The sequence below is a fragment of the Prionailurus viverrinus genome, chromosome D1, assembly GCF_022837055.1.
Source record: "Prionailurus viverrinus isolate Anna chromosome D1, UM_Priviv_1.0, whole genome shotgun sequence".
Classification (NCBI taxonomy): Eukaryota; Metazoa; Chordata; class Mammalia; order Carnivora; family Felidae; genus Prionailurus; species Prionailurus viverrinus.
This window is the reverse complement of record NC_062570.1, coordinates 32086843-32099629: the sequence shown is the minus strand read 5'-3', so window position 1 is coordinate 32099629 and position 12787 is coordinate 32086843.

Genomic DNA, 12787 nt, shown 5'->3' with positions numbered 1-12787 from the left:
AATCACCACTAAAACTAAGAGAAGTAAATAATCCTGACAGGTTAGTAGTGACTATGTCTTCCAAAGAAATCCAGTCTCTTTTAATATTCAGAGTTGGGAGAAATTTCTGGCAAAATGCAAACATAAGGAGAAAAAAAACCCACAATACCAATTTCCTCATATTAATTCATACAACACTGCATTAAGACCATTAATAATGATAAACCAATAAATAGATAAATAGAAAACCTAACACATTCCCCAATAACAAGATTATTGCACACATTCTCTGAAGATATAAGAATTTAAGCATTTACATTTTTAATTCCTTTTGCACTCAATTTCATTAATTATTAATAATTAGCTTAAAACATAGCACATAGCAGCAGTGTCTGCCACAGAAATGCAACACAAAAGCCTCCTTCTCCCTGGAGATATGGTTCCTCTGAGCACAGACCAACAGGATTGGGAGTGCAATGAAGCTGAATGCTGAAATTAAATTAATACCTTTGTGCAGAGACTCACAGGGTAGCAAATGCTGACAGGGTCTCCCCAGCCACTTCTCTAGCCTGCAGAGACTCCTTTCAGCGCTTTGGTGTGGTGTGGTCTAAAATCATCTACACTGCCAGGACAGGCTGTGGAACAAAGTAGTTTCTGCCCTTCATACTAGTGGCAGCCTTCAGGTGAGTCTTTTTCATCCTGTGCATCTCTGTTTCCTTTTCAGTCTCTGGGGAGAACAATGTCCACACCTCCTTTAAGCTTCAATAATGGAACCTGTTGGCAGGAAGAACTTCCCTGCAGCACATGACTTTGTATCCAAGGCTGTGGTGTACTAGACTCCTCTGTCACTTGGTCAAGTATGTGATATGGGGTGAGTTTCTTAAACTAAGCATCAAATTTCAGTGTCTAATATAGAGGCCAAATGATTTTCTATCTCTTTGCCTCAAATGAGAAAGTGGAAGTGAAAATACATTCAGTATAAAGTTTGAGAATATCATGTGATATATTAACAAACAGACAGGACCTCTTACATCTCACTACATTAAATATGGCCCAAATGCTGGAAAGCAGTAGCCAATCTACACCACTTTCTTCTTCTGAACAGATGAAGTGGACATGACAATAAAAAGCCATAGTGGTGTTGATTTAGAGAAGGCCATCCTTATGTGCTGCTTTATCATACATTTCAAAAAGTCCCAAAGAAAGTAAGCACTACTTATCCAACTATTTGAATATTTCAACATATTCAACACATTCAACTGTTTCCTTGCTAATTCATTCACTCATTATTTAGTTGTCAAAATGTAAGAAGCACTGACAATAAGCCAAGTACTGTCTAGTAGTACTGTGCTAGGTGCTATGGAAGGAGAAAAGATGGGGAAATAAAGTGATAAAGACATAAATCAAGAAGTTCATGATATTGTAAACTATATGTACACTAATGAAATACATTGTGATAAGCTTTACCTAAGACAACAACTTACTATAACTGAGGGATGGAGGAAGTCAACAGGGGGAGTGAATGAACTTTCTAGACTGAGGAGAAGGAGTTTGCCAAGGAAAGAAATGAGTGGGATTGGGGAAGTGAACAGAACATAGGAACAAAGGCACAGAGGTGACTGAAAATCTGCCATGATTGGAGACATTGAACCCCTCAGTAGGAGGGCTGTGGCATATAGTGCTGGTGGCTTTCCATAAACCACCATCTCCCCACAAAACCTCATCCTTCTTCCTTGGTGGGTAAACCTATCTCTTATTATAGAGGTAGCAAATGCCAAAAATTCCACTCCAAGACTCTCTTACAAATAAGTCTCTGGGACAGCACTTCATGCTGGCCAATAGAAACTGAGGAAAAAGGGCTAGTATCCAAAATCTATAAAGAGCTCACCAAACTCCACACCCAAAAAACAAATAACCCAGTGAAGAAATGGGCAGAAAACATGAATAGACACTTCTCTAAAGAAGACATCCGGATGGCCAACAGGCACATGAAAAGATGTTCAGCGTCGCTCCTTATCAGGGAAATACAAATCAAAACCACACTCAGGTATCACCTCACGCCAGTCAGAGTGGCCAAAATGAACAAATCAGGAGACTATAGATGCTGGAGAGGATGTGGAGAAACGGGAACCCTCTTGCACTGTTGGTGGGAATGCAAATTAGTGCAGCCGCTCTGGAAAGCAGTGTGGAGGTTCCTCAGAAAATTAAAAATAGACCTACCCTATGACCCAGCAATAGCACTGCTAGGAATTTATCCAAGGGATACAGGAGTACTGATGCATAGGGCCACTTGTACCCCAATGTTCATAGCAGCACTCTCAACAATAGCCAAATTATGGAAAGAGCCTAAATGTCCATCAACTGATGAATGGATAAAGAAACTGTGGTTTATATACACAATGGAATATTACGTGGCAATGAGAAAAAATGAAATATGGCCTTTTGTAGCAACGTGGATGGAACTGGAGAGTGTGATGCTAAGTGAAATAAGCCATACAGAGAAAGACAGATACCATATGGTTTCACTCTTATGTGGGTCCTGAGAAACTTAACAGGAACCCATGGGGGAGGGGAAGGAAAAAAAAAAAAAAGAGGTTAGAATGGGAGAGAGCCAAAGCATAAGAGACTGTTAAAAACTGAGAACAAACTGAGGGTTGATGGGGGGTGGGAGGGAGGAGAGGGTGGGTGATGGGTATTGTGGAGGGCACCTTTTGGGATGAGCACTGGGTGTTGTATGGAAACCAATTTGTCAATAAATTTCAGAAAAAAAAAATGAAAAAAAAGAAAAAAAAACAAAAAAAAACAAACAAAAAAATAAATAAAAATTATTGATATTTAAAAAAATAAATAAATAAAATAAAACCAAAAAAAAAAAAAAAAAAAAAAAGAAACTGAGGAAAAAGTTTAACGGGGAATTCCGAGGTGTGTACTCCTCCATGAAAAGTTGCCGGAACAGAAATGACTCTCTTCCTGGATGTTGGCATGGAACAACAAACATGAATGGAGAAATCTGTAGCCTCTGTGGATAGCAGCACAGAAAGGTTGACTGTTGGCACTCCCAGACATCATCATTTAGTTGCCTGACCACCCCAGAATTACCCTGCATCCAGGGTTAATTTAGTATAAGCGAGAAGTTTAGGGTTTTGTTTGTTTGTTTGGGAATGTTTAATTGTTCCAGCATCATTTGTTGAAAGGTTCTTTCTATCTTTGAATTGCCCTTGTACCTTTGTCAAAATCAGTTGGGCTAATATGTGGGCCTAATTCTAGATTCTTTGTCCTATTCATTTACTCATGTCTCTATTCCTCCACAAATACTATTAGTCTTTATTGCTGTAGCTACATGATAAGTCTTCTGAGTACACTGACTTCATTCTTCGATTTCAAAATTGTTTTAGCTATTACAGTGCCTGTGCCTTTCCATATAAATTTTAGAACAATCTCATCTATATCTCAAAAAAAAACCTTGATAGGATTTTTTTTTCAACGTTTTTTATTTATTTTTGGGACAGAGAGAGACAGAGGATGAATGGGGGAGGGGCAGAGAGAGAGGGAGACACAGAATCGGAAACAGGCTCCAGGCTCTGAGCCATCAGCCCAGAGCCCGACGCGGGGCTCGAACCCACGGACCGCAAGATTGTGACCTGGCTGAAGTCGGACGCTTAACCGACTGCGCCACCCAGGAGCCCCAATAGGATTTTGATAATAAGTGTATTAAACCTATATGTCAATTCAAGGAAAATCAACATCTTTGCTATTTTGTCTTCCAATCCATGAACACTATTATTTCCCCATTTGTTTAGATGTTCTTTGATTTTGTATATCAGTTGGTTAGCAGTTTTCAACATACAAGTCCTGGATGTGCTTTGCTAGATTTAGACCTAAGTATATTATTTTAGAAATTGTAAATGATGCTATATTCACTTTCAGTGTCCACAAATTCATTGGTAGTATATAGAAATACAGTAGATTTTTGCATGATTATCTTGTATCCTGCAACTTCACTGAATTTAAATCTGGGAGATTTTCATACCTTTTTCAGGATTTTTCACATAGACAATCATGCCATTTAAAAATAAGAACAAATTGTTTCTCTTTTATTTGTATACTTTTTATTTCCTTTACTTGCTTTAGTTGTGGTAAGTAGAAGAGCTAGCACTATGTTGAATAAAAGGGTAAAAGTGAACATCCTTGCTTTTTTCCTGATTTTAGTGGGAAAACATTTTTCACCATTAATAATAATGTTAGTTGTAAGTTTTTAGATGCTCTTTATCAAGTTGGGAAGTGACCTTAAATTTCTATTTTTCTGAGACCTTTTTCTAACATAAATAAGTATTATGATTTGCTAAATGCTGATTTTGCAACATAAATAATGGTATACTTTTTAACCTTTAGTATGTTAATATAATGAGTTATAATCATTAATTTTTAAATATTGAACCAACTTTGCATCCTGGCATAGAGCTCATTTGGTCATGGTATATAATTATTCTTACATATTACTAAATAATGTCAGTAATATTTTGCTATATTATATTCATGAAATTATATTCATGAGAGATATTGGTATGTGATTTTTTTTGGTATTGTATTATCTATTTTTGGTATCAGGGTAATAGCGGAAGTGTTCCTTCCTTTTCTATTTTCTGGAAGAGCTTGTATAGAATACGTGTTATTTTTTTTAAAAGCATTTTGTAGAATTCTCCAGTGAAATTACCTGGTCATAGAGTTTTGTTTTTTTTTTTTTTTTTTTTAGGGGGGGTTGGGGAGATTTTGAAATTACTATTTCAATTGTCTTTTTTTTAATGTTTATTTATTTATTTTTAAAGAGAAGGGGGAGAAAGGGAGGGGCAGAGAGAGAGGGAGAGAGAGAATCCAAAGCAAGCGCCATGCTTTCAGTGCAGGGCCCAACATCAGGCTCCATCTCAAGAGCCATGAGATCATGACCTGAGCTGATCAAGAGTTGGATGCTGAATCGACTGAGCCACCCAGACATCACCTATTTCAGTTGTCTTAATCATTATAGGGCTATTCAAATTATGTATACTGCATTGAGTGAGTTGTGGTAGTCTGTAATTTTGAAGGATTTGGTCCAATTCATCTAAACTACCAAATTTACATGTAAAGAGTTGTTCATAGAATTCTTTCATTATAGAATTTCCTTATCATTTTGATATCTGCACAGCCTGTAGTGATATTATAGTAATATTGACTGATATTGTTAAATGTCTCTTTTTTTCTGTTTTTGTCATTCTAGATAGAAGTTTGTCAATTGTATTATTTTAAAAGAACCTGTTCTGGGGCGCCTGGGTGGCGCAGTCGGTTAAGCGTCCGACTTCAGCCAGGTCACGATCTCGTGGTCCGTGAGTTCGAGCCCCGCGTCGGGCTCTGGGCTGATGGCTCGGAGCCTGGAGCCTGTTTCCGATTCTGTGTCTCCCTCTCTCTCTCTCTCTGCCCCTCCCCCGTTCATGCTATGTCTCTCTCTGTCCCAAAAATAAATAAACGTTGAAAAAAAATTAAAAAAAAAATAAATAAAAGAACCTGTTCTTATTTTCATTATTTTTTCTATTATTTTTAATATTTTAAAATCTGCTCTTTATTATTTCATTTCTTCTGCTTCCTTAGAGTTCATTTTCTTCTTTTTCCAACTTACTGAGGTGTGAACATGGATATTGGCTGAAGACTTCATCTTGTCTAATATATGCATTTAATGCTATAAATTTCCCTTTCAAAACTGATTTAGCTGCATACCACAAATTTTAATATGTTCTCTTTTTATTTTCATTTATATATTTTATTTTCCTTGAGAGTTCCTTTTTTTATATGCATTATTTTGAACTGTGTTTAGTTTCTAAGTATTTGGAGATTTTTCTGTTATTGATTTCTAATTTGATTCCATTGTGGTAGGGAAGAATAGTCTGTATGATTTTAATCATCTTGAATTTATTGAGATATCTTTTAGTGCCCAAGATACAGTCTATTTTGGTACAAGTTTTTTGAGAACTTAAAAAGAATATGTTGGGGAAAGTAGTCTGTAGATGGTATTACACTCTGTTGGTTGATGGTTTTGTTGAGTTCTTCTATATTCTTGTTCATTTTTTGTTTAGTTTTATCAATTACTAAAAGAGGAATATTGAAGCCTCCAACTATAATGGTAGATTTGTTTAATTCTTTCAGTTCTGTCCATTTTTGCTTCACATATTCTGCAACTGTTGGTTGGTTCATACACATTTTGGATTGTTAATTTGTCTTAGATTGACCCTTTTATCATTATGTCATGTCTCTTTTTGTGTCTAATAATTTTCTCTGAAGCCTATTTTATCTGATATTAACATAAACTTTCCTAGTTTCTTGTGATTAATGTTTGTATAATGTATCTTACTCCATCTTTCACTTTCAATCTGCCTACATCTCTGTATTTTGAAGTAAATTTCTTATAGGCAGTGTATAGTCTGGCAGTGCCATTATTCACTGTGTTAACTTCTGTGTTTTAACTGCATATCAACTATTCATATTTAATGTAATTAGTGATATGTTAGGACTTAAATTTGGCATTATACATTTTTTTCTGTTTTTCATTTTTCTGTTTTTTATGACTTTCTGAGGATTATTTAAAATTTTTTAGAATTGAATTTTTATTTATCTATATTGTTTTTAGTATATGTTTGTATAGACTTCTTAATAGTCACTTTATGTATCATATCTGCATGACCTTTCACAACGTGATGTCATCATTTTAACCAATTAAAATTAAGAAATTAAGTTCAAATTAAGAAAACTTACCTCCATTTATATATCTTCTCCCTGCCCCATTTATATGTAATTGGTTTAAACATTTCCTTTACATACATTTAGAACCACATTGGGCAGTGTTATAATTTTTTTATTTTTCTCCCAAATATAATTTACAAGATGCAAAAGAAAAGGAAAGTCCAGTATATTTATGCATATTTTTGCCATATTTTTTTTCCCTTCCTAATGTTCAAAAGTTCCTTCTTTTATAATTTTCTCTCTGTTTAGGGAATTTATTTAGTAGAGTTCCGTTTTCTTTCAATTTAAAATGTCTTGATTTCCCTTTCATTCCTGAAGGTTATTTTTTGCTGGATATAGAAATCTGGGTTGAGAGTTCTTATTTCTGGCCTCCTTAATTTTTTTTTTAATGAGAAATCTGCTGCCATTCAAATTGTTTTCTCCTTACAGATAATATGTCATTTATTTTTGGTTGTTTTCAAGGTTTTTTTTTCTTTCATCTTCAATTTTCAGACCTTTGACTATGATGTATCTTGACATTGACCTTTATTAGATTTGTCTTATTTGAAATTTGCTGAGCTTCTTCAATCTGCAAAATTATGTGATTTTGCACATTTGGAGTTTTCATCCATTATTTTTCTGAGTACGTTCCAGTCTCAGCTTACTTTCTCTTTCTGGGATTACAATGACACAAATATTAGATTTTTTAATTGTAAGATTCACAAGTCACTGAGGCTTTTAGTTTTCAATATATTTTAGGGTTTTTGTTGTGGTTCAGGTCAGGTAATTTGTATTGTTCTGTCTAAAGCTCCGTGATTATTTCCTCTGTCACCTCCATTCTTATGTTTAGCCCATCCTTTGAGATTTTTTGTTTTTTGTTTTTGTTATTGTATTTTTCAGTTCTATATTACCTTTGGATTCTTCTTTATAGTCTTTATATCTTCTATTTATTTATCTGATATTTTATTTATTTATTCTATTTATTTATCATTTATTTATTATTTATTTATTTATCTATTTATTTATTATTTATTTATTTATCTATTATTTATTATTTATTCTATTTATCTATCTGATATTTTCTATTTATTTGTTTGTCGAGAAAGTCTAAGTCTATTGTTTTTACTTGTTTCTTTTTTTTTTTTTTTTTTTTTTTTTTAGGTGTTATAATTCCAATTTTTTTTTTTGTTTTTTTTGTTTTTTTTTATTTATTTTTTTTATTTATTTTTTTTTTCTGAAATTTATTGACAAATTGGTTTCCATACAACACCCAGTGCTCATCCCAAAAGGTGCCCTCCTCAATACCCATCACCCACCCTCTCCTCCCTCCCACCCCCCATCAACCCTCAGTTTGTTCTCAGTTTTTAACAGTCTCTTATGCTTTGGCTCTCTCCCTTTCTAACCTCTTTTTTTTTTTTTTCCTTCCCCTCCCCCATGGGTTCCTGTTAAGTTTCTCAGGATCCACATAAGAGTGAGACCATATGGTATCTGTCTTTCTCTGTATGGCTTATTTCACTTAGCATCACACTCTCCAGTTCCATCCACGTTGCTACAAAAGGCCATATTTCATTTTTTCTCATTGCCATGTAATATTCCATTGTGTATATAAACCACAATTTCTTTATCCATTCATCAGTTGATGGACATTTAGGCTCTTTCCATAATTTGGCTATTGTTGAGAGTGCTGCTATGAACATTGGGGTACAAGTGGCCCTATGCATCAGTGCTCCTGTATCCCTTGGATAAATTCCTAGCAGTGCTATTGCTGGGTCATAGGGTAGGTCTATTTTTAATTTTCTGAGGAACCTCCACACTGCTTTCCAGAGCGGCTGCACTAATTTGCATTCCCACCAACAGTGCAAGAGGGTTCCCGTTTCTCCACATCCTCTCCAGCATCTATAGTCTCCTGATTTGTTCATTTTGGCCACTCTGACTGGCGTGAGGTGATACCTGAGTGTGGTTTTGATTTGTATTTCCCTGATAAGGAGCGACGCTGAACATCTTTTCATGTGTCTGTTGGCCATCCGGATGTCTTCTTTAGAGAAGTGTCTATTCATGTTTTCTGCCCATTTCTTCACTGGGTTATTTGTTTTTCGGGTGTGGAGTTTGGTGAGCTCTTTATAGATTTTGGATACTAGCCCTTTGTCCGATATGTCATTTGCAAATATCTTTTCCCATTCCGTTGGTTGCCTTTTAGTTTTGTTGGTTGTTTCCTTTGCTGTGCAGAAGCTTTTTATCCTCATAAGGTCCCAGTAATTCACTTTTGCTTTTAATTCCCTTGCCTTTGGGGATGTGTCGAGTAAGAGATTGCTACGGCTGAGGTCAGAGAGGTCTTTTCCTGCTTTCTCCTCTAAGGTTTTGATGGTTTCCTGTCTCACATTTAGGTCCTTTATCCATTTTGAGTTTATTTTTGTGAATGGTGTGAGAAAGTGGTCTAGTTTCAACCTTCTGCATGTTGCTGTCCAGTTCTCCCAGCACCATTTGTTAAAGAGGCTGTCTTTTTTCCATTGGATGTTCTTTCCTGCTTTGTCAAAGATGAGTTGGCCATACGTTTGTGGGTCTAGTTCTGGGGTTTCTATTCTATTCCATTGGTCTATGTGTCTGTTTTGGTGCCAATACCATGCTGTCTTGATGATGACAGCTTTGTAGTAGAGGCTAAAGTCTGGGATTGTGATGCCTCCTGCTTTGGTCTTCTTCTTCAAAATTCCTTTGGCTATTCGGGGCCTTTTGTGGTTCCATATGAATTTTAGGATTGCTTGTTCTAGTTTCGAGAAGAATGCTGGTGCAATTTTGATTGGGATTGCATTGAATGTGTAGATAGCTTTGGGTAGTATTGACATTTTGACAATATTTATTTTTCCAATCCATGAGCAGGGAATGTCTTTCCATTTCTTTAAATCTTCTTCAATTTCCTTCAGAAGCTTTCTATAGTTTTCAGCATACAGATCCTTTACATCTTTGGTTAGATTTATTCCTAGGTATTTTATGCTTCTTGGTGCAATTGTGAATGGGATCAGTTTCTTTATTTGTCTTTCTGTTGCTTCATTGTTAGTGTATAAGAATGCAACTGATTTCTGTACATTGATTTTGTAGCCTGCAACTTTGCTGAATTCCTGTATCAGTTCTAGCAGACTTTTGGTGGAGTCTATCGGATTTTCCATGTATAATATCATGTCATCTGCAAAAAGCGAAAGCTTGACTTCATCTTTGCCAATTTTGATACCTTTGATTTCCTTTTGTTGTCTGATTGCTGATGCTAGAACTTCCAGCACTATGTTAAACAGCAGCGGTGAGAGTGGGCATCCTTGTCGTGTTCCTGATCTCAGGGAAAAAGCTTTCAGTTTTTCCCCGTTGAAGATGATGTTAGCTGTGGGCTTTTCATAAATGGCTTTTATGATCTTTAAGTATGTTCCTTCTATCCCGACTTTCTCAAGGGTTTTTATTAAGAAAGGGTGCTGGATTTTGTCGAAGGCCTTTTCTGCATCGATTGACAGGATCATATGGTTCTTCTCTCTTTTTTTGTTAATGTGATGTATCACGTTGATTGATTTGCGAATGTTGAACCAGCCCTGCATCCCAGGAATGAATCCCACTTGATCATGGTGAATAATTCTTTTTATATGCCGTTGAATTCGATTTGCTAGTATCTTATTGAGAATTTTTGCATCCATATTCATCAGGGATATTGGCCTGTAGTTCTCTTTTTTTACTGGGTCTCTGTCTGGTTTAGGAATCAAAGTAATACTGGCTTCATAGAATGAGTCTGGAAGTTTTCCTTCCCTTTCTATTTCTTGGAATAGCTTGAGAAGGATAGGTATTATCTCTGCTTTAAACGTCTGGTAGAACTCCCCTGGGAAGCCATCTGGTCCTGGACTCTTATTTGTTGGGAGATTTTTGATAACCGATTCAATTTCTTCGCTGGTTATGGGTCTGTTCAAGCTTTCTATTTCCTCCTGATTGAGTTTTGGAAGCGTGTGGGTGTTCAGGAATTCGTCCATTTCTTCCAGGTTGTCCAATTTGTTGGCATATAAGTTTTCATAGTATTCCCTGATAATTATTTGTATCTCTGAGGGATTGGTTGTAATAGTTCCATTTTCATTCATGATTTTATCTATTGGGTCATCTCCCTTTTCTTTTTGAGAAGCCTGGCTAGAGGTTTGTCAATTTTGTTTATTTTTTCAAAAAACCAACTCTTGGTTTCGTTGATCTGCTCTACAGTTTTTTTAGTTTCTATATTGTTTATTTCTGCTCTGATCTTTATTATTTCTCTTCTTCTGCTGGGCTTAGGCTGCCTTTGCTGTTCTGCTTCTAGTTCCTTTATGTGTGCTGTTAGATTTTGTATTTGGGATTTTTCTTGTTTCTTGAGATAGGCCTGGATTGCAATGTATTTTCCTCTCAGGACTGCCTTTGCTGCGTCCCAAAGCGTTTGAATTGTTGTATTTTCATTTTCGTTTGTTTCCATATATTTTTTAATTTCTTCTCTAATTGCCTGGTTGACCCACTCATTCGTTAGTAGGGTGTTCTTTAACCTCCATGCTTTTGGAGGTTTTCCAGACTTTTTCCTGTGGTTGATTTCAAGCTTCATGGCATTGTGGTCTGAAAGTAAGCATGGTATAATTTCAATTCTTGTAAACTTATGAAGGGCTGTTTTGTGACCCAGTATATGATCTATCTTGGAGAATGTTCCATGTGCACTCGAGAAGAAAGTATATTCTGTTGCTTTGGGATGCAGAGTTCTAAATATATCTGTCAAGTCCATCTCATCCAATGTCTCATTCAGGGCCCTTGTTTCTTTATTGACCGTGTGTCTAGTTGATCTATCCATTTCTGTAAGTGGTGTATTAAAGTCCCCTGCAATTACCACATTCTTATCAATAAGGTTGCTTATGTTTATGAGTAATTGTTTTATATATTTGGGGGCTCCGGTATTCGGCGCATAGACATTGATAATTGTTAGCTCTTCCTGATGGATAGACCCTGTAACTATTATATAATGTCCTTCTTCATCTCTTGTTACAGCCTTTAATTTAAAGTCTAGTTTGTCTGATATAAGTATGGCTACTCCAGCTTTCTTTTGGCTTCCAGTCGCATGATAAATAGTTCTCCATCCCCTCACTCTCAATCTAAAGGTGTCCTCAGGTCTAAAATGAGTCTCTTGTATACAGCAAATAGATGGGTCTTGTTTTTTTATCCATTCTGATACCCTATGTCTTTTGGTTGGCGCATTTAATCCATTTACATTCAGTGTTATTATAGAAAGATACGGGTTTAGAGTCATTGTGATGTCTGTATGTTTTATGCTTATAGTGATGTCTCTGGGACTTTGTCTCACAGGGTCCCCCTTAGGATCTCTTGTAGGGCTGGTTTAGTGGTGACAAATTCCTTCAGTTTTTGTTTGTTTGGGAAGACCTTTATCTCTCCTTCTATTCTAAATGACAGACTTGCTGGATAAAGGATTCTTGGCTGCATATTTTTTCTGTCTAGCACCCTGAAAATCTCTTGCCAATTCTTTCTGGCCTGCCAAGTTTCAAAAGAGAGATCAGTCACGAGTCTTATAGGTCTCCCTTTATATGTGAGGGCACGTTTACCCCTTGCTGCTTTCAGAATTTTCTCTTTATCCTTGTATTTTGCCAGTTTCACTATGATATGTCGTGCAGAAGATCGATTCAAGTTACGTCTGAAGGGAGTTCTCTGTGCCTCTTGGATTTCAATGCCTTTTTCCTTCCCCAGTTCAGGGAAGTTCTCAGCTATGATTTCTTCAAGTACCCCTTCAGCACCTTTCCCTCTCTCCTCCTCCTCTGGGATACCAATTATGCGTATATTATTTCTTTTTAGTGTATCACTTAATTCTCTAATTTTCCCCTCATACTCCTGGATTTTTTTATCTCTCTTTTTCTCAGCTTCCTCTTTTTCCATAACTTTATCTTCTAGTTCACCTATTCTCTCCTCTGCCTCTTCAAGCCGAGCTGTGGTGGTTTCCATTTTGTTATGCATTTCGTTTAAAGCGTTTTTCAGCTCCTCGTGACTGTTCCTTAGTCCCTTGATCTCTGTAGCAAGAGAT